Consider the following 26540-nt stretch of genomic DNA (forward strand, 5'->3'; position numbering starts at 1 on the left):
TTCTTATTTATTTATTTATTTATTTATGGCTGTGTTGGGTCTTTGTTGCAGGGTGCAGGTTTCTCACTGCAGTGGCTTCTCTTGTTGCGGAGCACGGGCTCTAGGCGCACAGGCTTCAGTAGTTGTGGCACACGGGCTCAGTAGTTGTGGCTCGCAGGCTTAGTTGCTCCACGTCATGTGGGATCTTCCTGGACCAGGGCTTGAATCCGTGTCCCCTGCATTGGCAGGCGGATTCTTAACCACTGCACCACCAGGGAAGTCCGTATTATTTGATTTCAAACACTAAAATATTATATAGGCAAGTCTATTCTTTTCACTTTTACCCCCACATTTCTTTTTTTATTTCATACAAGTCTTTGATTTCTAACTCTTTATTAAAAAGTGCCTATTTTCTATTTCTGTGTATGTCAAAATGTACTTTTCCTTCCTTTGACCTGGACTTACTTTCTCCATTTATATTTAACTAAATTTGATCGCTTTCTCTCCTCTAATAAGATACATTTGTCTCAGTTTAAAATTGCCAATTCAATTTTTTTTCTGATAAATATTGTTTCTTTAACGTCTTCCTCTGTAGGAAATTTTTGTTTTTTACCTGTGTCTTCTTAGGATTCTCTTTGGAGAAAGAGCCCTTTTGGGGTGCTTGTTTCAGTCCCCCCTTCGCAGTTGAGGGGGTCTTTCATGGTGGTTAAGAGGGTGGGATTTAGAATTCTTCAGCTCTGCTCCCAAAGCACATGAGGGGACGGGGGCAGAGGGCCCGTGTGCTGGGCGTGGTGGTGAGATGTGCAGTCTCTGAGTGGAAATCGGGGTTATGAGTCCCCAGGGTCCCCCAGACCAAGACAGCTCTGCAGCCATGAAGAGGACGTGCTCTTAGAATAGATGGAACTGTCAGATTCAGAAATCAGGGTTGGAGTTATTGTAGAAAATGCTTCAGAATACTTAACATCAAAAAGCGGTAGACAACCAAATTACATCTGGAACTGGAGGTGGGTACAGCAGAAGATAGTGGTCTACAGCTCCAACCGGCAAGTTTTTAAAGATTAAAATATCCAGCACTCAGATAAAGAGGCCCTTTCCAAAAAAGGTAAGTTGGTTTAAAATTTTCCCTAGGAAAACTTAGGTATACATTTCAAAAGCCAAACACTACTCTCATCACTTGACTCAGCGGCTCCGTATCAGACATTTATCTCAATAATAATAACAGCCAATGTTTATGGAGGCCTGTGAGCGCTGTTGTGATTGCTTTACGTGTATTTGTTAATTTAATTGAAAAGAAACACCATGAGGTAGAAATTACTATTACCCCCATTTCCTGGTGAGGAAACGGAAGCCCAGAGCAGCCCGGCACTGGAAAGAAGTGATTGGTCAGGAACCCCGAACACGATGGAGTCTGGAAAGTGGGAAACTTCTGAGGATCCAGCATCAAGTGTCTGTGGGTGGGACCGGGGGGAGTGGGAGTCACTTCCGCCTGGCTGTGCACCAGCGCCTGGCGGGTGGGCGTGTGAGCAGCGGCTGTGGCTGGTCCAGCTGTGTGTCCTTGGCCTGTAATGAAATACAGACTCCCTGTCAGACGGGGTCCACGAAGTGCTTTCTGGTCCTCGTGGCTGAATCAGAGACAACATTTACACACTGAAGATGTTCCCTAGGGGATTCGTTAATTCAGTTGTCACGGAATGGGGAAGTTCTTTTGCTTTTGTTTGCTTTTCATTTAAAACCTTGCTCCGAAGTGGTAGCTTTCTGCCGCCAGCTCTAATTTTACAAAAAAGATGCACAGGTTTGCAGCAAAAGGGATCTTCGGTTCACTGACTGGCCCGAGGCCGCCAGCTCCTATCAGAGGCTGAGGAATAGACCTCCGGGATCTGATTCTGAGTGTCACGCTTTACTCACTGCGGAGTGAGCTCTATTTGAAAAAGGTGTTTTTCTCTAATAACACTTTAAATTTGTTTTAAAAATTATTTTATTTATTTTTGGCTGTGTTGGGTCTTCGTTTCTGTGCGAGGGCTTTCTCTAGTTGCGGCAAGTGGGGGCCACTCTTCATCGCGGTGCGCGGGCCTCTCACTGTCGTGGCCTCTCTTGTTGCGGAGCACAGGCTCCAGACGTGCAGGCTCAGTAGTTGTGGCTCACGGGCCTAGTTGCTCCGCGGCATGTGGGATCTTCCCAGACCAGGGCTCAAACCCGTGTCCCCTGCATTGGCAGGCAGATTCTCAACCACTGCGCCACCAGGGAAGCCCTTTAATAACACTTTAAGGTGCATATTTGCTCTGGGGACAACAGAGAGCTAAAGCTCAATGAGCCGTTCGGCTCCGGCAAAATCACGGGGAGAATTTCAGAAAGAAACCGGCCGTCATGCATGTTCTGGGTTTGTTTCTGCCTCCTTTGTTAGTCTGAGGACAGTGTCTGCTTTCTGCTCCCAGATTTCCCAGCTCAGGGCACCTGTCAGTGTCCAGTGGTGACCCTTCAAGGTGCCCCTTGGCCCAAAGAAATACCTGACAATCCTGTTTATTAAGTGGTAGCGTCCAAACAAGTATTTGTATCCTCACAAGCAGGTAATTGTTTGAAAAAATAATACACATGCATCAGAATTAAAAACAATATTTTAGTCATCCTTACATAAGAACAATTTCCAGCTAATGGGCGAGCACACCTAGTTGTTACCCCTCAGCTTCTCTGTCCTTGCCACTTGGGGAACCACCACCCTCATTATCGTGGGGCCCTGCCACCCCCATTTCCTGGTCCACGTTGATTTTTGCCTGGTACTTGCTTCTTAGCACAGCAGCTGGAGGAAACCCAGCTCCACAAAGGCATGGAGCTGCTATCTGATGTGAAGTTGTGGACTCCTTCAAGCTCGTCGTTCCCCGGAACGTTACTGAGTATCCTTGGAAGTATAAAGCATCCCGTGGCACACTGGGGTGTGTGGTGCCCCCCAGGGTTCCTCGGCACACAGTCTGGGAACCACTGACATAAGCTCAGTTTCAGATTTGCAGCCACTGGTTTAGGAAATGTACAGGCGTGAAATCGGCCCCAGGAAGTCTCCTTGTCCGATATTCTGTGACTGTAAAAAATTTGTACATTTGTGAAAAACACTTCTCAGTGGCAACAGAGGTCAATCAAAATTCTTCACACCTTCCTTTGCATGAGCGCACATAATATGAGTTAATCTTCCAGGCCTCCCTTTTGGGTGAAGAAGGCCAAGTAAGAATGAAAACAATATTCTGAGCAGCTTCTTCCTTTTTCTTCTTTTTTGGCTGCACTGCACGACTTGTGGGATCTTAGTTCCCCAACCAGGGATTGAACCTGGGCCACAGCAGTGAAAAAGCAGAGTCCTAACCACTGGACTGCCAGGGAGTTCCCTATCCTGAGCTTCTTAGCTGCATTTTCCTGTGTCTGGCTGGTCCTGAAAATCGTGCTCCAGTTTTCTCCCTTTTCTGAAGGCGGCTCAGGCCCAGCGACCGGACCTGACAACTAAACCCTGACAGTGAGAACTGGACAAGACAGGAGGCGTCTAGGACTCCAGGCTGAGCAGTGAGCATGAGAAGTGTCCCCTACACTAATGACAGGTCAGTCTTCACCGAGTTCCCGAGAGCACCGTGACCAACTTCCTATGCCTGATTGATGCGGTGGGAAATTATCAAGCAGTAAAGGAAATTGACTCTATAGAAAGCCTTATTCATATTTTTCTTGACTGAAAACCCAAATGGGCCCCTGAGGGACTAAAGTTCCTGGAGCTGCAAAGATTTGATCATGTGTAGAAGATGGTCTATGTGAAAAAAAATACCTGAATTCCTCGCCTGGGTTCTGTAAAAGGAGATTCAGACAGACGGGACTCCCTCTCTCATAGTCTCACTTGGGGAAAGAATTGATATTATTTAAATGAATTAAGCCTCAACTGGTTATAAATCTCTCTTAATCCATGTCCTTAATTTGAACTTTTTATTGTTCACCAGATTTTTTAGCCTTTTTCAATTTTAGAAACCCTTCCTCTAATGCCCCAATGCTCCGTGATCTTGTGTAAGTGTTTCTGCCCCCTTCCCCCAAGCTGGGAATTCAGAGCTCACCAGTGTGAGCGAGAAGGAGATGAATCTTTACGTAGACGTGCAGAACATCCCTTCTGCAAGGCACATATTCATGGTGGTGCCCAAATGTGAGATGACGAATGCATTTCCATGAAATCCCATTTAGTACGTGACCCATGATGTTGGCAAAGATGGAGAGAGAAGAAAACATCTCAAGTTAAACGCAAAGGAAATGGCCAATTACATACAAAGGGATCCTCTTTAACCTGTTCTTAAAATGAACTTTTTATTTTTGAATAGCTTTATTTAGATTCATACAAAAGTTGCAAAGAAAAGTCTGCAGGGAGTTCCCACCTGGCCCACACCCCATTATTAACATCTCATTGTCATCATTACATGTGTCACAACCAAGAAGGCAGCACAGATACATGACTATAAACTCTATGCTTTACCCTGATTTCATAAGTTTTCCCACTAATGTCCTTTTTCCATCTCAGGGTCCCATCCTGGATCCTCATGTTACAGCCTGAATATTGTGTCTCCTCAAAATTCATATGTTGAGGGCTTCCCTGGTGGCGCAGTGGTTGAGAATCTGCCTGCCAATGCAGGGGACACGGGTTCGAGCCCTGGTCTGGGAAGATCCCACATGCCGCGGAGCAGCTGGGCCCGTGAGCCACAATTGCTGAGCCTGCACGTCTGGAGCCTGTGCTCTGCAACAAGAGAGGCCGCGATAGTGAGAGGCCCGCGCACCGCGATGAAGAGTGGCCCCCGCTTGCAGCAACTAGAGAAAGCCCTCACACAGAAATGAAGACCCAACACAGCCAAAAATAAATAAATAAATTTAAAAAAAAAATTCATATGTTGAAACCCTAGCCCCCAACATGAGGGTATTAGGAGGTGTGCACTTCGGGGGGAAATTGGGTCGTGTGGGCCGAGCCCCCATGATGGGATTAGTGCCCTTAGAAGGGACCCCAGAGAGTCCCTCGTCCCTTCCTCACCACGTGAGGACACAGCAAGAAGACAGTCTATGGACCAGGAAGTGGGTCCTCACCAGACGTGGAATCGGCAGGTGCCCTCATCTTGGACTTCCCAGCTTCCAGAACTGTGAGAGAGAAATAACTGTCTGTTGTTTAAGCCACCAAGTCCTGAGCCTGTTGTATTTTTTGTTATAGCAGCCCGGACCGACTGAGAAACCTCACAGCCTTCAGGCATGATGTCTCCCTGGTCTGTGACGTTTTCTCAGAAGTTCCTTGTTTCTCGGTGACCTTGACAGTTTTGAGGCATACTGGTCAGTATTCTGTATGCTGCCCCTCAGTTTGTGTTTGAGTGATGTTTTTTTTCATGGTTACACTGGGGTTATGGGCTTGGGGGAACCACATCCCAGAGTGCTGTGCCCCCCTCACCCTGGCACACAGGTCCCTGTATCCTGCTTGGGTGTAAACTTAGTGGGGAAATTGCTGTGACACAGGATGTGCACATGTTTAACTTCAGTAAATGATGTCAGAGTTTTCCAAGGTGTAATATCAATTTACACACCCACCAACCTCATCTGGAAGTTTCTGCTTCTCTTCAACCTCACCAACACATGTTATTGAACTTCTTTTTAATTTTAGCCTTTCTGATGTGTGTAGTGGTTTCCCAGGGTAACTGTTTGCATTTTAGTGAGTTTGAGAGCTTTTTATTCTTATTTTTTTATTTTTTTATTTTTTTTAACATCGTTATTGGAGTATAATTGTTTTACAATGTTGTTAGTTTCTACTGTATAACAAAGTGAATCAGCTATATATATACATACATCCCCATATCCCCTCCCTCTTGCGTCTCCCTCCCACCCTCCCTATCCCACCCCTCTAGGTGGACACAAAGCACCAAGCTGATCTCCCTGTGCTATTCGGCTGCTTCCCACTAGCTATCTATTTTACATTTGGTAGTGTATATATGTCCATGCCACTCTCTCACTTCGTCCCAGCTTACCCTTCCCCCTCCCCGCGTCCTCAAGTCCATTCTCTACGTCTGCGTTTTTATTCCTGCCCTGCCAACTAGGTTCATCAGTATCGCTTTTTCAGATTCCATATATATGCATTAGCATAAGGTGGCTATTTCCTTTCCCATGTTAGGGAAGTTTTCGACTATAATCCCTTCAAATATTTTCTCAGGTCCTTTCTCCCTCTCTTCTCCTTCTGGGACCCCTATAATGCGAATGTTGGTGTGTTTAATGTTGTCCCAGAGATCTCTTAGGCTGTCTTCATTTCTTTTCATTCTTTTTTCTTTATTCTGTTCTGCGGCAGTGAATTCCACCATTCTGTCTTCTAGGTCACTTAACCGTTCTTCTGCCTCAGCTATTCTGCTATTGATTCCTTCTAGTGTATTTTTCATTTCAGTTATTGTATTGTTCATCTTTGTTTGTTTGTTCTTTAATTCTTCTAGGTGTTTGTTCTTCAATTCTTCTAGGTCTTTGTTAAACATTTCTTGCATCTTCTCCATCTTTGCCTCCATTCTTTTTCCGAGGTCCTGGATCATCTTCACTATCATTATTCTGAATTCTTTTTCTGGAAGGTTGCCTATCTCCACTTCATTTAATTGTTTTTCTGGGGTTTTATCTTGTTCCTTCTTCTGGTACAAAGTCCTCTGCCTTTTCATTTTGTCTATCTTTCTGTGAATGTAGTTTTCCTTCCACAGGCTGCAGAATTGTAGTTCTTCTTGCTTCTGCTGCCTGCCCTCTGGTGGATGAGGCTCTAGCTGAATTCTTCTAGCTGGTGCTGGCAGCACCTACCCCAGGTAAGCAAGCACTTTCCTTCTGTCTCCACCTGCGGCCACCTGCCTCTCCTCAGATTTCTGGTGAATCCTTTGTCCTGTGACCTTAGTGCTCTGATGGGCTTAGGAAAGCCCATCAGAGCAGGAATTTGTAGTTTTCCGGTCTTCTCCTAGTTGTAAGGGTGGAAGTGACCCTCTTTCTGGCTTTCTACATCCCCAAGCAGAAACCAGAATAACGTTATAGTTTTGGAATCTTTTCCTGCTTTTGAGTGAATCGTGTAGATAGACCATGAGATCTAGTCATATTTTGAATATTTACATGGACGTTGAGTTTATTTATTTTAATGGCTGTACAGCATTCCATGTTATGGTTATGCGACCATTTATCTTTTTTTCTATTACAACTGTGCTTGTATGCATTTCTTTGTGTAAACTCTGAGTGTTGGTTGGAGTAGATCTCAGTGGACTGATTGCTCGGTTTTAGGACAAAAGCATTTGTTTTTCACTATAGTCTGCCAACTCCCTGCCCAAAGCGGCTCCTCACATTTATACTCCCACCAGCAGAATGAAAGTTCTTTTTAACCATGTTCTTGCTAACAGTTAATATGGTCAGGCCTAAAATCTTTTGCTAATCTGATGGAATGATATCCTGTCATTTTACTTTTTCATTCCCTGATTACTAGTGAGATTAGGCATCTGTTCAGATTTTTATTGGCCTTTCTGAATTTTTCTTTCTACCAGCCTGGGTGCTAAAAAAGTGCCTTTTATACACAGAATATCTCTAGAAAGACATACAAAACATTAATATGGGTGCTGCCTCTGGAGGAGGGGGCTAGGGGCTGGAGTCAGACAGGAGACTCTTTAATGCATCCCTTTCTGATTTTTTTAAAACATCATGTGCATGAACTGCTGTTTCAATGAGTCCATTAGTATTTGAAAACACCGATAAGTGAGAATCAGACATTCGCACACACCCCCCTCGGTAAGAAGACGCAGGCTCAGGGAGAGGGTCCTCTCCATCCCTACAGGAGGAGGGCGTGACCAGCAGAGAACAGAGTCTGTGGAAGCAGACGGAGCAAGAACCAAGGGCCAGCGCTCAGCGCCTGGGGTGGCGCCCCTCCACCTTCCTGTGAGGCCCAGTCCTCTTCCTTTTTCTTCTCATTCCCTCCTTTCTTTCCTTTTCCCTTCTGTTTAGATCTTTTTAGCCTCAAAATAAATCCCACTCTTTTTTTTTTTTTTTAATAACAACAACATTTATTGAGCATTTCTGTGCCAGGGAGGTTTTTTTTTTTTTGGCCTCGTACCTTGCGGGATCTCAGATCCCCAACCAGGTATCGAACTCGGGGCATGGCCGTGAAAGCCCAGAATCCCAACCACTAGGCCGCCGGGGAACTCCCAATACATCCCACTGTGATTTAAGCTGGCCTGAGTTCCTGTTGCTCATGGTGAAAGTACTGGACTGTTAGGTCACACTGGGAGACAGGAGAGTGAGGCTCCGGCACCGCCAGGCCTGGGTTCCACCCCTGGCTGTCCACTTCCTAATGTCCAAAGGTGTCATTGTCACCTTTCTGCGTCACTGATGGATGGTATTTCATTGTATGCATCCATCCTCCCATAGATGGGCCTTTGGGTAACTTCCAGGTTTACTATTACAAATAAAGCTATTGTGAACATTTCAGCACATGTCTTTGGTGGGCACGTGTCTATCTGTTGGCTATAAATCAGAAATAGATTTGCTAGTTTTAGGGGAGGCGTTTGTTTAGCTTTGTAGAGACTGCAGCACACATTCTGAGAGTCGTTTCACCAACTTCGGCTCCACCAGCAGCGTGAGAGTTCCAGCGCTGCATGTTCTCAACAACACTTGGTGTTGTCCCTCCTTTTCGTGTTGGTGTCGGGCTTATTGCATTTTTAAAGAGTTGCTGGCCTGGAAATTTACAACAAGAAAATGTCAGCCATGCCATGCTCACCCAGCTCGTGCCCCGGGAATGAGGGTGTCAGGACAGTGACTGGCAAGAGAGGGGCTTTGCCGGCAGGAATGAGCCTCTGGGGAAATGGCATTTCTAGCCACAAATTAGCAAATTGGCATCACTGTTGTATGGTCTCGGTTAACGTGAGCTTGTCCTGAGGGCTCAGCTGCCCATAGTGAGTGCCTGGCTCATGGGAAGAATCAGTGTTTCCAGAAATCAGAATAGCGGTTGCCTCTGGGGGTGGGATGTATGATGGACCAGGAGGGTGTGTGAGGGAAATTTTCTGGTGCTGAGAATGTTCTAGATCTTGACCTGGTGAATATACATGGAAAAAAATCATCGAGCTGTACCCGTAAGATTAGTACACTCTACGGATTATACTGTGTGTGTATGTAGACCCCTGTTAAAAAAAAAAAAGTAACTACGTTCCCTTCTCTTCCTCTATTGGACAAAGGAAGACCTCTGTCAGCCTGGCCTCTGTGATTTTGACGAAGGAAAGGAAACGTGGCATCAGGACAGAGAGGAGACGGCCTGCCAGCTCTGTCTGGGAGAGGGGACAGGTCTGCATGGAAGGTTCTTCCTCTGAGCCGGCGGGAATCCCAGCTAATGCTAAGGGCCGTCAGAGGACCAGGCGTGGAGGGGAAAATACAAGTCTGTTTTCCCACGTGTCAGTAGAAGGAAAAAGTTAAGAAAAAGTGTTACCTTCGGATTTACAAGGCACCATGCTGGGTTTGCCAGTAGAAGAAAACCCAGTTGCTCAGCCAGACTTAGAAAAATATTATTTGGTCCCTGAGTGAAAACAGATGCTGCTTCCCATTACACCCTCTGGCACCCACCAGCAGCAAGGCGTTCTTCCTGCTGCCTGATCAGATGCACGAGGCTAGCGAAGACGAAAGGAATTCCAACTTCGTCCTCTCCAACTTCTTCATCACTTGTCGCATTTGCCTGGTGACAAGTGGGCAGGGAGACTGTTCTCCCACTGAAGTGCATCTCCTTGCAGTTTATCTCGTCCTCCCATCACGGCTGGACGCGCAGGGACTGTGCACCCCCCACTCGCCTCTCCTGGACCCTCGGAGCGGGATTCCAGGGAAGGACTTTCTTTTTCATCAGGTCTAGGGGTTGGGCTGCTGGTTGACTGATTGCTTCCTCGGCCCCCACTGATTGAATTTTTCCAGCTTTAGAAAGTGGCGTTTGCCTCCTTGCCTGGGCAAACAATAATTTAGGCTGTGAACACAGGTCAGCATATGACAGTTTAATCCTTTCAGGCACCTGTGGGGCTTCCTGTGTGGCCAGCCCTTGGCTAAGCTGCCAGCGGGCTGTGTATCTGGCCTCAGCCCGCCCATCTCCCTCGGTTCTCTGTACCTGCCCCCCTTCTTCCTCCCAGGATCCCCTACCTGCAGCCGTGCCAGCTCACACTGTCATTCGCCATCATGTGGACTCGGTCACACCTTCTAAAGGATTTTCAGCCAGAACTGGATTTCTCTGACACCTTAAGAAGCTGCCCCATAATAAACCACGGGACAAATAACACTTGCCCTGTTTTCACAGCCTGAACTATTATTTTGCTTGATTTATGGGGAATTAGACTCAAGGAAGATGTTGGTCTTTTCAGATGTTGCTAAGTGCACGCTGAAGCCCATCGGGGTCAGGAGGGAGCTCGGGCCCTGCTCGGCTCTCACAGCCCAGCAGGGTTCACAGGGCCTGGCAGCTGCTGGGATGGAGCAAAGAGGTGAAGGAGGGCAGCGAGTGCATCGGCGCGGGGGACCCCCAGCCCCGGACTGGCTCTGGGCCGTGCCAGTGGCCCTTCAGTCCGTGCCAGGGCTCACGCCCGGTGGATCGATGGCGTTTCTCTGAAGCGACGAGTTCACAAGGCAGCCCACCCGACCATCGCTGCCCAGCAGAACTGACCACATTCTCTCTCCGCTCTGTGCAGTGTGGTCACCTTTGCCCGCTGAGCGCTTGAAATGTGGCTCATGAAAGAAATTTTAATTTTATTTACCTTCCATTAATTTGCTGTTTTATTTAAATAGCCACGTGTGGCTCTGGCTACTTTATTGGACAGCACGGCTTTGGAGAGTGGGGAGAAAATCATCCAGACTTCTACTGATACTTATTCTCATCTAACAAAGAAACTAACTTCGCCAGCACCTAATATTCAGAGTGGCCCTGGGGCCCTCGCTTAGTTGGCCTCTGGGGGGGTCACTGCCGCAAGCTGTGCGGGGGCCTGGCCGGGAGGTCCCAGTCAGAGGGTGACCGTGGCGCCTTCGTGGCTTGTTCAGAGTCTCATAAGTAGCCTAGGTGTGTGCCTCTTTTACTGGATTTGCAAATTATCTGGTTTTAAGAAAAACTAATCATTGCAAAGTGGAACATTGATTTAGAAAGAGTCCTGTGCAGAATCACAGCTTGACGGTCACGTTGATGAAACGGACAGGACAGAGGGGACACTTCTTTTTTTTTTAATAATAATTTTTTTAAAAAATTTATTTATTTATTTATTTAGCTTGGCTGTGCCGGGTCTTAGTTGCGGCACACGAGTTTCTTAGTTGTGGCATGCATGCAGGATCTAGTTCCCCGACCAGGGATGGAACCCGGGCCCCCTGCATTGGGAGCACGGAGTCTTACGCACTGGACCACCAGGGAAGTCCCCAGAGGGGACACATCTGCTCCAGCATGGCATGGTGTGTGGAGGCCTCTGCAGGTCTAACTGGACCCCTGCTCCCCTGTGTCTGACAAGGCCACAGGATTCAGAGCGACCAAGACTGTGAGTCACAGGTTTACCTTCCCCATCATCCAGGATAACCCTCCCCGAAGGGTAAGTCGCGTCTTGAAATATTGGCTAATAATAGTATAAAGTCACCGAGATGAGAGAGACACTTAAGGATCAAACACATGAAAATGATGACAATTTTTTTTTTTTTACTGTTTTAAAGATCCTAAATATAATACATTATAAAATTTCACTAAATGTTTGAAAAATTTCCAGAAGCCTCTTTGGATTTCAAATTTAGCAGCAATTTTAGTCAAACACCACGGAGGAAGCACTTCCATCTGTGGGTCAAAGAGCCGAAATACAAAGAAAGTAATGGGGCAGCGTGCCGAAACGCACGCCTTTTTCCCGGGCTCTGTGGGAGCGAGTGGGAAGCATCCCGAGACTGAAAGGGAGTGGGTTAGAGCGCGGTACACAGCGAGGGGGGAGCTCCTATCCAGGCAGATAAAAGCATAGAGGCTCCTTGTTAGCGTCTTATTTTAAAATGATTTCAGATTTACAGAAAATTTGTAAAACTGGTACAGAGAGCTCCCCCGTACCCTTCACTTAGTTCCCCTGATGTTAACGGCACAGTGACGGACACCAGGACAGCAACCCTGGCATGTGTTGTTCACCAGCCAGCAGACCTTCTCTGTGCTTCTCCTGTTTTCCAGCTGATGGCCTTTTCCCAGCAGGATCCCATCCGGACCCCACATGGCATGAGTGTGAGGTCTCCCCGCACACTCCCATTTGGGAGTGTTCCTCAGTCTTTAATGACCTGGACACTTTGGAAGAGTCACGGACAGGTATTTTTCAGGATGTCTCTCCCTTTGGGTTTGTCTGATACTTTCTCAGGTGTCAGGAATGCCTCGGAGGGCACGCTGGGTGTCTGTCCGCCCCTCATCCGGGGTCCACAGGTCCAAACATCTCGCTACTGCAGACGCTAACCGCCGCCTCCTCACTAAGGTCTGTTTGCAGGTCTCCCCTGAAAAGTGCTGCTGTTCCTTTTGTAACTAGCAAGCGTCTGGGAGGCACTTGGAGGCTGCACATGTCTTCTTGCTAATCAAGGTGTCTATGTACCCAGTACTCATGACACCCGCTGTATTCTGCTCCAAAACTAAACTGAAAAGAGATCCATTTTCCACTGTGTATCTATAGAAAGATGTGTCATAGAACATATATTCTTTTTTTTTTTTTTTTTTTAGTTTAGTTTATTTATTTATTTTTGGCTGTGTTGGGCCTTTGTTGCTGTGCACGGGTTTTCTCTAGTTGCGGCGAGCGGGGGCTACTCTTCATTGTGGTGCGCGGGCTTCTCATTGCAGTGGCTTCTCTTGTTACGGAGCACGGGCTCTAGACACGTGGGTTTCAGTAGTTGTGGCACACAGGCTCAGTAGTTGTGGCTCGCGGGCTGTAGAGCGCAGGCTCAGTAGTTGTGGCGCACGGGCTTAGTTGCCCCACGGCATGTGGGATCTTCCCGGACCAGGGATTGAACCCATGTCCCCTGCATTGGCAGGCGGATTCTTAACCACTGCACCACCAGGGAAGCCCAGAACATATATTCTTAACAGTAACTGGCTCTTTTATTAAAGTAAAAAATATTTAATGGAAAAACTGTAACCAATCTCATTGACTGAAGCAGAAAAGGAAAGGATCTGGATAATAGTTATTACAACACATGTGAGACTCATTCACTGTATCTGCATAAGTGAGTTACAACAATCAGACTCTTGTAGCCACAAGCCTCCAAGTGCTACAGATGCCATCAACACACTTATGCTGATTTAGAAATGAAAACATAAAAGAATGTTTATACTACTTTGTAATGAGGTGGGGAATGAATATTTTTTTGTACCAGAATTATTCTGGTTAAATTGTAGCAGGATAATCAAAAGTGTTGAACTTAAAGATGAATTATACAGTTTTCTGTTACAAAACCACAACATAGCTGTTCAAACTTTGTGACCTGCCATTGGGAAAACTAATGGCTGTCAGAAGGATGATTCTTAGCAGATATTTAAAAAATAATAACCAACACTGTTAATTTTGTACCTTAAAAATAAAGGTGATTTAAAAAAAAAATGACTGAGAAAATTACAGCTTTTTGAAAGAAACTTGAGAGAAGCTTTTGAAAACAGATGGGCTAAAATTTTTATTGTTGCCTAAAATGATGTGTGTCATCTATTAAAATGCTCCTGTCTGCATACTTAAAAAAATAGACTTTATTTTCTATCTTATTTGACAATCTTCCCCAAAATGGTGGGTTGCAATTCCATTTGCTATAAAATGTTAATATGCAGTGACTTACGATTAATTTGCGAGAACAACTAATTGACATCATGGAAGATGGAAATTTACTAGCTGAATTTCAAACAAAAATGTTTGCAGAATTGGGGGCTAAGATTGAAAAATGAGTAACATGATTTAGTAAGTCAATTATTCATTACTGTTTGGGTTTGTGCTTCATTGAGGAGTATTTTTTTTTTTTTAAAGGACTTGATCTTTTTTTTTTTTAAATTTATTTATTTATGGTTGTGTTGGGTCTTCGTTTCTGTGCGAGGGCTTTCTCCAGTTGCGGCAAGCGGGAGCCACTCTTCATCGCGGTGCGCGGGCCTCTCACTGTCGCGGCCTCTCTTGTTGCGGAGCACGGGCTCCAGACGCGCAGGCTCAGTAGTTGTGGCTCACGGGCCCAGTTGCTCCGCGGCATGTGGGATCTTCCCAGACCAGGGCTCGAACCCGTGTCCCCCGCATTGGCAGGCAGACTCTCAACCACTGCGCCACCAGGGAAGCCCGAGGAGTATTTTTTACAAGTTTGAGAGCCATTAAAATCAAGTATCAAAGTACACAACTTAGAATCAGACCTTCAAATGCTGTATCAGAAAATGTTAAACTAAGAGTCTCAAAAAGAGTGAAGTGTGTTCAATCACATCACTCTCCACTAAAAATACTATTATGTATTATTGTATTATGTACTACAACACAATACAAAAAAATTGTATTATGTATTATATATGTATTATGTATTATTTTAGGGAGGATAAAAAGGTTTGCCGTACCATAAATAAATAAAATAACCCACAATTATTTTAGGGCATTATTCGTTTAATCTTTAACTCAGCCTTTAAGCATGTTTATTGTTGTGTAGGTTTAAAAATGTAGGTAATATGTTAGCACGGCCATACTTATATATGGTTTAAAAATACATAATTATGTAAGGAGAGTTCGCTTAGATATTTTCACTTCTGGGGATGTGAGATCAAAAGTATTCTTAGACCACGGCTCTGAATCCAGGATGGCTTGAACCTCAGAGCAAATGTTTTATATGTGTTACTTCATTCAATTCTCATAACAAGAAGAGGTGAGTCTTCTTTGTGAAGTGATAGTTGTCCCTAGTTTTTAGTTCAGGAAGCGGGAGGCTGAGAGAAGGTGGGAAGTAAACGCGTGGTTTAAAGGCAGGAAGGGATTCGCCGGAACTGAGACCCAGCCTCGTGTGTCTTCCCCCCGCGCTCGGACTTGGGTGAGTCTGTCCCCAGGCCCCACGGAGTTTCTAAAATGGGCTTTTCCCCTCAGTGTGGAGGCTGAAACCGTGAAATCCTCTTCCATCCTCACGGGCACCTTTGTTGATGCCCCGTGTGCTGTGTCCAGTAGATGTGGAACCGGGGATCTGAATATCAGGACTTGCAAACATTCACCAAGGACAGTGGTGAACGTTTAACTGTCTGCCGGCGCCCCGAGAGAATCAGAGCTGTGCCAGTCTGTGTGTGAGGTCGTTGGGTGCCCATGTGCGACGACACTATTGTGCTTAACTTCTGCTTTCATTTGGGAGCCCCTGCACACACGCTGGCTCATCGCATTATCACAAGAACGCTTTAGACAGGTATTATCTACCCCACTTTCCCTTGTGGGCAGGTGGGAGCGGGCAGGGCGCCGGGGGCTGAGCGAGGACCAGCCTTGTGGGGCGCCGTGGCCACTCCAGGAGCATGAGCGCGCCGGCGTTCACACCAATGAAGTGAGGGGGGAAAGAGGTGATTCTGAGTCCCCATTTTGCAGAGAATTGACTGAGGCTCTGAAGGGGAAGTTAAATGACTTTCTCAGGGTCACACAACTTGTAAGTGTGCCTCCAAAACCCATTCTGAATCTACTGTATCTTTCTGTCTGTGTTACTAAACGCTTCGTTCAGTGGTTCTTACCAGGGGAGGTTCTGCCTCCGAGGGGATCTGCGGGGACGTTTTTTGCGGTTGTCGCAGTGATTGCTGGTATTTAGTGGGCAAGGGCCAGGGATGGCGAAGGTTCTGTAAAGTGCAGGGGGTCCCACACAGTAAGAAGTGTCTTATGGCTGCCCAGCTTTGGTTTTACGGCGTGTTTGTCGTTATCTGGACGCAGAATGAAGCACCACATTAGGGTGCGGAGCTGGACAGCCATGGAGGGGTGCCATCCTCCTCCCGTGGTCCATAGTCAGGTACCAGGACCTCCCGGGGCAGTGATGCCGGGGCCCAGACTGCTGGGGAAGTGGGTGGAAAGCTCTGTGTATATTTCCTCTTCCACATCCTCCCTGGAGAATTTGTTCTTCGGAAGTATTTGTTCATGACCTCTCCGCCCACGTGCAAAACACTTTTAAAAAGCCATCATGGTGTCTCGGGATGTTTTGTAATCAGGCGTCTCTGGTTCTATTCCTGGTCCTCCCCCTTTGGGGCAAGTTCCTAAACCTCTCTGGGCCTCGGCTTCTTTGTAGAATTGAGTAAAATCGCAGCCTCACTTGGTCGTCCAGGAAACCAAATGAGGCAGAGCCTGTGCCTGAAGCACACGGACCACTCGTGCCCCGTCCACTCCCTTCCTTCCTTTTTCTGCTACAGGAGGAGTTCAGTTTGCCTCCTGTAACGTATCCCTCATTTAAACAGGAGAAGTGTTTTCATCATCGAGAATGTCTTTCTTTCTGCAGTTGTTCTTGTTCAAAACAAACAAAAATAAGTAAATGCATGGCTACTATTCTGAGCATCGCAAGGGCTGTGGCCTACTTTGAGATTCTAACACACATCTCCCCGCACGTGCACAGACACACCTGCCCATGCACTTTTACAGGTAAGCCTGTCTCCACCTAGAAAGACAGGGTGGGCGTGGCTCCAGAGGACGCCTGAAGGCCGCCCTGGGTGGTGCTGAGCTGTGGGGGCACCCAGACCTGGCGTGGAACCGGGCCCTAGGGCACAGGCAGGATGGGCTTTGGGCCAACCGGCTGCGGGCCTGCGGCCTGGAGAGACAGGCCGCTCGCAGACGGACAAAGCCTTCAACTGCACACGCAAGCACCCGCAAGTGCCCGCACCGCCACCTTGATTGCCAGGGCTGACCCCCGTCGCCCTGCCCTCCCCTGTTACTGAAGCATCTTCTGGGGCAAAGAGGAAGCTACTGTGGTCAGGGTGTGTGAGAAGCCAGCACCATCATTGGCAGTTTCACCACTAAAAGACCTCATTAAGTCAAGCATCTGAGAGTGACCAAGTGGAATTATTAACTTCGGGGATTTCCAGTTTGGTCTGCATTAGACCATGACCAGAGAAATTCACGCCAATGACAAGCCAAGCGCTTGAGTTTTCCCTCTTAAAAAGTTACTTTTAGGCAGAAGCCATGATGCTCTTTCCGCGGAATTGTTATACGATACTGTGCAAACTGCAGGAATTTTCCAAGTGAGCACTTGAAAGCAGTGGTGCCTGGTGGGTTGCGATTCCTTGGACAGAGAAACAAAAGACAATGTGCCCTAAAAATAAAGCCCAGATAGAGAACCTGATTTTCCACCTGGAGGTCACCCAAAAGCATGGTTAAGAATCTGTATTGGTTTTTCAAGGTCTTTCCAGGGAAAGAAATGGAGGAGGGAGGCGAGCTTTTGCTTCAAGTGGCATCAGAGTCCTTGCTTCTCTTTTGGCCCAGGTCTTGCTATGATCCCTGCAAGTTTTCACTGGTGGTTTACAGCCCAGACCGCCTGGCCCTCGGGGGGACGCTGAGCTGATGGGATCTGCAGGCAGGACCCGCGCATGGACGGCCGCTATCTTGCCCTGGTCACACTCACATACCAGGTGAGTCTGAGAAAACAGCCAGGAGAGAGAGGGGTGTACTTCCTCATGCAGCGTGACCCCCGGAGAGGCAGCGAGGGGTCCCGGGTGAACAGACGTCACCTGCAGGGCTGGGATGAAAACTCCTGCCTTTTAGTCCCAGTGGTGGGAACTGGGGGTAATCAAACCAAATCCTGTTCTGCCCTCTTCCGATATTGCAGAGTTGTAGCAGGTCACATGACCCAGCGTTGGCCCTTCGGCGATGACCGTGGCCCGAGGGATGGCCGAGCAATGGCTTGGAGGGAACCCGGGCTCCTCCTGCCCAAGCGCAGGGAACACAGTGTTGTTTGTAAAAGCAAAAATAACGGCAATAATCTAACACCTGTCGGTGGACCGCTTCAATAAATGTTGGCGCAACCGAACAGGAAAATATATAAAAGCATTTCAAAGAATGAGGACGCTCTGTATGTACCAAAATGAAACCACTTCCAATAAACAAAGTAACAAAACAAAAGTACTATGAGGAAGTGTGATTCCTATGCTCTCGTTTGTGTGAAGTAGATGGCACCCGTGTCTACTGGGTATGGAGATAAATATACTTTTACACAGATAATGCAGTACATAATACTTGAGATGTCTAAAAACCAGTAACAGAGCTTGTCTCTGGGTAAAAGAAACACGAGCCTGAGGAACAGAGGTGGCACCAGAGCTCTTATTACATGTGCAAAGAATGTCACAAAAATAAAAGAGTAAAACAATGTAAAACTTCTCATTTTTCCTTTCGACCATGTTTACTAACTACCGCACAGCTTACCCTGCATTAGCTGATGGGATGAGACAGAGAGACACCAGGTTTGCCGCGAGCATCGGGCCAGGAGGCGAGCTTGAGGCCGGGGTGGAAGGGCTTCACCGTGCAGCCGGGAACCCAATGCGCTGCAGCACCGGCGCTGGGACGCGGCTCCAGGGGGAGCCCGTGCAGGTCTCTGCTCCCGTGGGCTGTTGGGAAGCCCTGGGCTGGCTGGGGGGCTCTGCATCCATGGGGTCCTCACCTCGGGATCCTGGCGTCTGTCGGGTCGACACTGCTGTCCGCAGGCGCCCAGGGAACCATCATCACTTCTCTACATTCACGGAGCTTAGATTCCGTCATCCAGTTAAAGGAGGCGTTTCTCAGAGCCTGGTGGGCGGGCGGGGGGGACCAGAAGGCAGCCCTGCCGGCTGTGCCCGTGCTTTGCTGGCCTCATGTCTGTCTGGGACAGTGCAGGATGGACAGTGCGGGTGGCTGGAGAGCGGGTCACACCGACTAACAGAGTATTCAGGTTAAGAGAAGGGCTTTCACTGCGTGCGCGGATTGCCGGTTTGCGAAGAAGGTAGCAAAGCGCCTCAGCTAGGAATCACCCACTTTGCTCGGATGACTCAGAGGCGCCTCCGCACTCAGGGTCACACTAGAAACCAGTCATGGTTTCACGGGAGGACAGGAGATTGCGCGATGAAACGTTTGCCAGGAAATGGGGTCTCCAGCCTCAGCATTCCCCCGGCACCTCAGGGAGTGGCCCTTTGTCGGGGGCCGCTCTGGGCTTTGACCCTGGCAGATTCCTGGTGTCGAGGTTCGAAGTTCGAGCCCTGGCTGCCGAAGTGATCAACACCCCGAGGGAAGCCACCATCAGCACCTTAATTTTAAAGGCGTGGGATCTTGGATTCCTGAACTGGACTTTCACGGCGGGGCATAGTCTCCAAGGTCTGCTGCAAAAGGATAGGACGCGGGTCTCCAGCAGGCTCCCACTGCTGGGTGCTTGGGTGAGTCACGGGGTCACCAGAGGGCAGCAAGCGGGCGTCCCGCCGGCCGGGTCGGGGGGCTGTCTCCTCCCCAGGGAGCTCGAACCCCGTTGAGCCCGTGGTTTGAATCTACAGTGCGGAGGATTGACACCCCGGCCTCACATTTAGTTAACTGGCGAGGTGTGATCACGGAGGCACTGCCATCGCCCCGAGCGACGCAACCCGCCCGGCTCCTGCGTGTGCGTCGGGCGTTCTCTCGATGCGGCCGGGCCCTGCCTCCCCGTGAAGCACTAAGGGAATGTTTCCGTAGTGCTTCACAGGAACTTGCACTTAATCCCCTCAACAGCCGTTTGAAGTGGGTGTGATTTCCTCCGTGTTGCCCGGGAGAGGAGTAATTCAGGCAGGTGGAGCCGCCGTCCGAGGCCCCTCCCTGCCTCACCTAGACGTTCAGGGGTGAATTTGGCCACTGCGCCCCAAGATGCTCGGAAAATGCACCTGCACCGCCCGGGAGCCGGCGTCTCGGCCCTCCCGCACGGCCGCGGCTCTGGGGTAGGTAAGGGCCGGGCCTCCCGCAGGCCCGGCAAGGCGGCTCCCGCGCCCTGGCCCTGGGACGGGAGAGGCCGGGCTGACGGGCGTGCTCGCTGCCTCGGCCGGGGGTCAGCCTAGGGCCCCCCCCGTCCCCCCGCGGGGACGACAGCGCCGGCCACCAGCCTCTGGGTGCAGCCCTTCCCGGAAGCGCCCCGCGCTGAGGCTGAACCCACGGGTCGCCAAGTCCTCGTGCTACCCCAGGTCCCCTCCAAGCCCGCGTTTGCCCGCCCTCCCCCGCTGCGCCCCGCCCCGTCCCGACCTGCGCCGTGTGTTCTCACTGGCCCGCCGGGGCCCGATTTCTTCCCGCTGGAGCCTCAGCCCTCGCTCTGCGCCGCGTCCTCGCCTCTCGGCCTCCTGGGCTCGACGTGGCCTCCTCGGAGGCAGGTCCAGGGCCCCGCTCAGCAGCGCCACTGGCTGTCTGTCCCTCCTGCAGCAGTGAGGGCGGATCGAGGGACGGTGGTGCCGGCAGAGGGAAGGGGCGGTGGGGGGGCAGGGGCGGGGCTTAGGTGGGGGACAGGTCAACCTGCCCCCGTGCAGGCAGCAGGGGTGGAGGGGCAGCGAGGCAGGCACAGTGGGGCGGGAAACGGGGGTCCCAGAGGGGGTGCTCCCGCCACAAGGTGCCCCTCAGGCAGGGTCAGCCCACAACTCTCTCCAGCGTTTCTTCTTGGCTTTGGCCTTCCTTTAATTCTAAATGTGGATTAAAATGTTCACAGGACTTTCAAGGACCTTAGGGATCAACTGGCTGACGGGTGAGGAAACTGAGGCTCAGAGACATTGAGTGATTTGCCCAAGGTCACACAGCCGGCTGATCAGAGACTGGGGTGCAGGCCCCCGTCGCCGTGTATGCGGGACCACCACTCAGCAGCTGAAACAGCACATGCGTGTTTCTCTGATTCTGTGGTCGGGAGGCTGGGCACGGCTTTGCGGGGCCTGACCACGCTGGCCTCTGTTTGCAGTTTCTGTCTCCTTTCCCAGCCTCAAACCTCCTACCACCCTGATCCTTCTTCTTTAATGCCCCTCGAGGTTGCTCCTGTAGTGCTGCTGGGTCCTTTGCATAGTAACAACATGATTCTTTCACAAGCAGACGTGTTTTTACAGCGCTGTTCAATAGCCCACCACCTGCATGGGACTTTCCATCGATTCTTGTCGGGAAGTCTTCAGGGTGCCTTACAGATAAGTGGCCTTTTCAAAAACATTGCAAAGGACAGAAGGACTAGTGAACATATTGCTTTGGGGCCCTTCTGTGCCCTTGTTAAAAAGAGAGGAAAGAGCTTCATTTCTGAGCATCCCAGGTCCTTTTCCTGTGGCCACAAGGGTGCAAATGTATCCGTTTTGATTTACTTAAGGAACGGTGTTGCTCTAGGAAATGACACAGTAGCATTGCAGAAACAACCGGTCACAGATCCTTCGGGAAAGCGACGTCCTTCCATCCATCTAACCTACACTTGAGGTTCTCAAGGCAGGGGAGGGAATGAAACAAAAACAAGAAAGCCCATCGACACTGGAGCATTTCCATAATCAAGCTACACCAAAGATGCGTGGCATGCTCACTCCCCAAGTGACAAAGCTTGGACACACGGACAGCAGACATACAGATAGCAGCGCCCACCAAGCTCCCGTTCTCTCCAGGTGGCCTTTACATCAGCCTGGCTCCCGGACGACCTTCACCGATTTACCTAATCCCTCTGCAGCTTCATCCCGGCGGCACACTGGGAACAAGGACCCGTCAGAAAGGTGGAGGGCAGGCTGCTGTCCCCTGGGACACGCCTGTGTTGTGTGTGTGACATTGCTCTGATGGGGCCTCCACGTTTCAGGGTCTCCCCAGTCTCGTAGGCTCAGAACATCAGTAGTTATTACAGGAGACAAGGAACTGATGTTAAATGAGCTCCCCCAAATCTGAGGTCACGGTATTAGTCTACAGCAAAACTAAACCCAGTGGGCAAAATACAAGTGTTGGCGGATCCTATAGTCCCTCCTGTCTCCATTCCAGACTGGGTGGCTTTTGACCACAGGAGTTTGTTTCTCGCAGTTCTGGAGGCTAGAAGTCCAAGACGAGGTGCCGGCCGATTCCATGTCTGGTGAAGGCGGGCTTCCCGGTCCATAGACGGCTGTCTCTGGCTGTGACCTCACGTGGCAGAAGAGGGGAGGGACTGTCTGGGGTCTCTTTTAAAAGGGCACAAGTCCCATTCATGGGGGCTCCACCCTCATGACCTCATCACCTCCCAAGGGCCCACCTCCTGACACCATCACATTGCGGATTTGGTTTCAAAATATGCATTTGGGGGGACACAGATATTCAGTCTACGGCAGCTCCTTAAAGGCAAATCTACGCGTGGAGACCAGGCACAGTCCGAGGGCTGCCTGGAGCATTGGACTGAGCCGGGCAGGGCTGGGGGGTGGACGACTGGAGCGGTTGTGGTCCAGCTATAAGAACTGGGCCCCCACTGGGAGCCCGCGCGCTTCGCACGTTGTGGTGCCCCCAGGTGGGCCCCTGACTGCTGGCCTGTGGCCCTCCCGCAGGGCAGGATGCGTCCAGCTGATTCCTGCGAGCTTCCACACGTTTGTGTGTTTGTCCCCCACGCAGGTTGATCTTCCACGACTTTTCCTAGAGGTTCACCACCGACGTATGTATCCCCGTAGACACGCAGCATTTGGTTTTGTCGTTTTGGAACCTTATACAAATGGAGTTGCACGTTACGTATTCTCCCACGATGTTTCTTGCTCAAGACACATCATGTTAATTTGCACAGCTTTGTCCCATTCTTTACGACAACTGCATAGTATTTTTTTATGTAACACACCGCAACTTACTTATCCATTTACTCCTGATGGATCGATGCCCAGCTCTTCCCTCCCACCAACAGCTGGTATTGCCTGGCTTCTAATTATGAAGTGGTAGCTCGTCTGGTTTTAAATTCTCTCGATTGCTAATGAGGTTGAGACCTTCACATATGTTTATGGGCCATTTGTGACTCCTTCTCTGCAAACTGTCTGATAGTGTTTTTTGAATATTTTTCTATTAGGTTATTTGTGTTTTTCTTGTCTGTGTATGTGAATTCTCTGCATATTCTGGATATTAACTGTTTGTGAGTTACCAGCATCTTTTCCTAATCCTGGCTTGTCTTTTTAATCTTTTTTTTTTTGTTCAAACAAACATTTTTTTTTTTATTGTGGTAAGAACTACCCTCTTAACAAATTTAAAGTGTACAATACAGTATTGGCAACTATGGGCATAATTTTGTAGAGCAGATGTCTAGCGCTTAATCATCTTGTTTTTTAATCTCTTGATGGTATCTTTTGATGAGTAGAAGTTTTTAATTTTAACATAGTTCAACTTATCAGTTTTGTTCATGATTGTGTGTGTGTGTGTGTCTTCAGATCCAAATGCACCCCATGGTTATAGAGAGAGTCTCTTTATTATCTCGTAAAAGTTTTACAGTTCTTTTTCGTATTTAAGTCTTTAATCCACGTGGAATTGATTTTTTAATGTGGTGTGAAATAGGGATGTAACATCATTTTCCTCTGTGTTTAATGTATTGCCAAGGTACTACTCATTAAATGGTACTTACTATTTATCAAATAGGGCACACCTGCTCCAACACAAATCTGTTTCAGGTATGAAGGGGCTTGGTTCTTGGCTCCCTGCGCTGTCCTGCTGTCTGTCTGTGTGTCCTCTTGCCCACCCCACGCTGTACTAACCATTCAGCTCCCTGAGTTGTCCTCCTCCTGGGAGGGTACCTGCCCCAGCCTTGCTTTTCTTCCACACAGTCTCAGCTACACTGGGTCCTTCATTTTTCCATGTAAATTTGAGAATCAGCTTTTCAAGTTCCATAAGAAATAAAGCTCATTGTGATTTAAGTGAAATTCTATTGAATCTACAAGTCTGTTTTTACTTTTTTATTGTTATTTTCTAAACTTTTCCCCTCAAAAACAGTATTCAAGTTTCATGTAGAAAACTGGAAAACCCAGTAAAACAAAAACAAAGAAAATCACTAAAGCAAATCTCACCACTAGAAATAAGCACTGCTAACATTTTAATGTCATTTTATCATCTTTTTATATATAGTCTATTATATACAAAATACCTATTGAATACATGTATACATATACAGAACATATATAAATATAACACATATATATACATATAGAATATTTATATATGCTGCAGACCACATGTTATCAACCCAAAATGCCCATTTTTTTCTCTTCTCTGGACTCAGGATGCTCTGTCTAGTCGCCCTGGGCCAAGCAGACGTCTTGACCCTGCGTTGTGTCCTCTCCTGCATAGGACCGTGCAGGCAGAACCACTGCAGCGGCGGGGCTGGAATGCCCTTCATTCCACAGACGCCGCTTCCCTGTGCCGCTGCCCTGGTGGAAGTGCCCTGAGGAGCCTGACGTGTGCATCCCGGGCTGGGATGTGGTTTGGAAGACAGACCCTGAACTTGACAAAAGGCGAAGGAATCTTAACCACTTGGTTTTGCCTTATTTCCCTACTTAGGTATCCAAAGAAGTGATATTTGATAAAAAACCCATGTCTAAATAAGACAACAATAGCTCTTTTGACAAGTACAAAATGAAAATTCTAAATGTTGATACAGCATGCTTTTTCACTGAATTGTGAACACTTTTTTCCCTCTTAACTGGCCATAGAATGATGGGAGGTACCATGTAGACTGTGGATGGGCTGGTACAATCCCCCGGCATTAGCACTAGCGTCAGTTCCTATGGGGCGTGACCCATCTGCCTAATCGCCTGCTTCACAGCAGGTGGACAGCTGGAAACCCCTTCCTCCCTCCCATAACTGGGAACCAGCTGTTGTTCTGTTTTGACTCTGACATGAGTTATCAGTGACTCCCCCTAATTGTCACGCCCAGGTTGAGGTTTGGTGTTGTGTTTTAGGTACCATGTGTGTTATCAAAGATGCACCCTGAACTCCCCTTGCCTTCTTTGGGATGGGAGTTCAGTGGACATCACCAGGTGGCCAGGAAGGTGATATGGAGGGTGCTGCTGCCCCCTGCTGGTGGAGGTGGACATTGCCAACCATCCAAGCAAAGGCAACCAGAGTTTCCCGTCCCAGGGGTATCTTTTTCCCACAGGCCACACAGCTAATTTGATGCAGAATCTGGGATTTTCCTGTAACATTGAAGTGAAAACCACCTGGGTACACAACTCCAAAGCAATGGTGGCATTGCTACTAGAGTTAAGCTAGTCTCAAGCAGAAGTTATTTTTTTCCTACTGCTCACCAGGTATTAAGTATTTATGGTAAAATTTTGCTTTTCCTGGACACTGGACATTGTAACTATTTCAAATGTATTATTTTGTTATATACTGTGTATTCACTATTATTAAAGTATTTTTTTAAATTATTATTTATTTATTTATTTGTTTTTTGGCTGTGTTGAGTCTTCGTTTCTGTGCAAGGGGTTCCTCTAGTTGAGGCAAGTGGGGCCACTTTTTCATTGCAGTGCGCGGGCCTCTCACTATCGCGGCCTCTCTTGTTGCGGAGCACAGGCTCCAGACGCGCAGGCTCAGTAATTGTGGCTCACGGGCCTAGTTGCTCCGCGGCATGTGGGATCTTCCCAGACCAGGGTTCGAACCCGTGTCCCCTGCATTAGCAGGCAGATTGTCAACCACTGCGCCACCAGGGAAGCCCATTAAAGTATTTTTTTAACATGTACTATGGCTACCTTTTTAAAGAATCATTTAAGTATTTTTAGTCTGCCTTATATTTTGTACCAATTTTTAGTAGTACATTTGCTCTGTCGATATGAATTTTATATACATTTATTCTAATTTGTTTCACATTGTGGCTTGCTTTTTATTTACTGGTATTTCCTGAAATACAATTCCCATGTTGGCTTTTAATGGTATGTGAAGCATTTGTAAATGTATTAGTAAATTTGTTGTGTTTACTTGTGCCCTATTTAACAAGATTTCAAACACAATTTATTTATGTTTGGCTCTATGGTTTTCCATTTTTCTTTTTCAGGTTTAAATCACCGTGATTTAAATCACCGTGATTTTTCAGGTTAAAATCACCGTGATCTCATCCCAACTGGACTCCAGTGCCCGGTATAACTTTATGTAGGTTTGCTCCTGTCATAACCCTTGAAAACAGCGTTCCATACATAAATGATAAAAAAATGCTTAAGATTTTGTTTTTCAAAAATGTCCTTGTTGGGTTAGGAGCCCACATTCTGGGTATGGGTAGACGGGCCTGCATCTCCGCCTGCTGCCCCGTAGGGGTTATGATGGGGCGGTGAAGTCTCGCCTGGGTGTGGGGCTGTAAATGACCTTTGCACATCAAGGGCTTTGGGGGCTGCCTCTCTGTAGCAGATGGCCACTTCCTGCCACATTCCCTAGAGAAATCCTCGGAAATAAGGAGTTATTGTCTCCAAGAGTTTGTTCAGTTCAGAGATAAATGCATACTGGACTGAGAACACAGGTGTGCAAAGGGCCTTCACATCCCAGGGACCTGCTCCGGTTTCTCTGAAGTGTGAGGTGTGCAGACCCGAGGGAGCGGCTTTCTGGCTCAGAGTTCCCGCCACTGAAGAACAGCGCTGCCCTAGCCACTTCCCACCCGCAGGGGACGGCACGGGTGGACCCTGCTGGGGACTGGAACAGGGGCTTCCTCTTCTGCCAGTTGGTCTCTGCATGTGGTTGAAC

General features: G+C 48.2%; 2 long non-coding RNA genes across 2 annotated transcripts in view; one reads left to right on the forward strand and one right to left on the reverse strand.

Moving 5' to 3' along the window:
- Positions 1-1967: 1967 nt before the first annotated feature.
- Positions 1968-26540, reverse strand: part of LOC309616077 — a 40829-nt gene continuing 16256 nt past the window's right edge. The window contains exons 2-3 of the long non-coding RNA XR_014237261.1: positions 4879-13969; positions 1968-4574 (exon numbers count right to left, since the gene is read on the reverse strand). This is a non-coding gene — a long non-coding RNA (uncharacterized lncRNA). The remainder of the gene's footprint in view (positions 4575-4878; positions 13970-26540) is intronic.
- On the forward strand, positions 13959-25885 carry LOC309616079. The gene is made up of 3 exons (XR_014237263.1): positions 13959-17536; positions 17734-19834; positions 25864-25885. It is a non-coding gene; the product is annotated as an uncharacterized lncRNA (long non-coding RNA).

The sequence above is a fragment of the Balaenoptera borealis genome, assembly GCF_965194805.1.
Source record: "Balaenoptera borealis genome assembly, chromosome: 18".
In the NCBI taxonomy this organism is placed as follows: domain Eukaryota; kingdom Metazoa; phylum Chordata; class Mammalia; order Artiodactyla; family Balaenopteridae; genus Balaenoptera; species Balaenoptera borealis.